Here is a 1,192-nt window from a genome sequence, read left to right as displayed (position 1 = left end):
AAGAATCATGTCAGTGCTTGTGTTAGAGTAATATTGCTGACTTTGTTTTGGAAGTATCTTATTACCAATATGGCTTTGATGATCAGCACAGTTCTTGTCTGTTGTCATCACCCCAACGTGTAGCACTTGCTTAATTCAAAAGTTAAGTCAGTGCTCAGAGTAGGGTAATGGAATAGACAAACAATCACCAGTGGAACACAAATTTTTAAAGGCTAAACCAAAAATCAGAAAGGAAATTGTTAGAATTTCTTTGTCACACAGTCAACACAGGACAGCKRTAACATTTAGCACTTACTGGCATCAGCAGTCCAGTCAGTGCTTCTTTTTGGGAGAACCTTGTTTACCAAATCACACAAGTAACAACAATGATGAACTCACAACCAAGACAACCTCAAAGAGAAGCACTTGTGAAAACAAGGAGCACCAGTGTTTCTGTTTGAGGTGATCTGCATGTGATACACTTATCTGACAGTGAAAATACCCACTCTGGTACTGGTCAAGAAGAACCTTGTAATGGAAGTACCTCGACAAGTCATTGTTCAAGATTGAACAGAAAACAGATGTCCATTGCTCTCTTTTCTCTGTCCAGGTCAAGAAGCATTGTTCTTCTGCTTTTCTGTATTCATCTGTAGGAGAAAAGTGTCCTTTCTGAACAAGTTTGCCCAGCTTATATGGCAAATGCAACAAATGCCAATGAGCTCCTCCTTTTTTTGTTTCAGCACAGTCYATAATAGTCATTAAACGACAGTTTCACTCTCATCTTTACCTGAYTACAGGTCGTTAGTAGGTGCAAAGTGGTCTCTCAGCTCTCAAAATGTTGATATCACATGGCTGACTTGTACAGTATGMCCGCCATGRCTCTAAACAATGAGTGAGAACAATGAATGAGAKCAGTGAGTTTTTGCTGTAGACAGAAACCAGTGTCATTGTCTTTGTTAGCATGCTACAGTTGACCAATACCAAAAAAACATCATACAAACATGTTTTTTCAGCACACAGTACAGGGGTAGACATAAGGATATTTTTCAATTTGTCCAGCGGACAACCTGTTGACAAAACCTGGTTGTTAACAAAACAATTTGGTTGTCCAAAAGAATCTCAAGAAAAATGTAATTTAACTAGTATATTGTTCTATAGACAAAGTTTATTACATATAATTGTCCTCAATCAGCCAGGTTGACAGGAGCTGCAT

The sequence above is a fragment of the Austrofundulus limnaeus genome, unplaced genomic scaffold (genome assembly GCF_001266775.1).
Source record: "Austrofundulus limnaeus strain Quisiro unplaced genomic scaffold, Austrofundulus_limnaeus-1.0 Scaffold54, whole genome shotgun sequence".
NCBI lineage: Eukaryota > Metazoa > Chordata > Actinopteri > Cyprinodontiformes > Rivulidae > Austrofundulus > Austrofundulus limnaeus.
Note: the sequence above shows the minus strand (reverse complement) of the source record.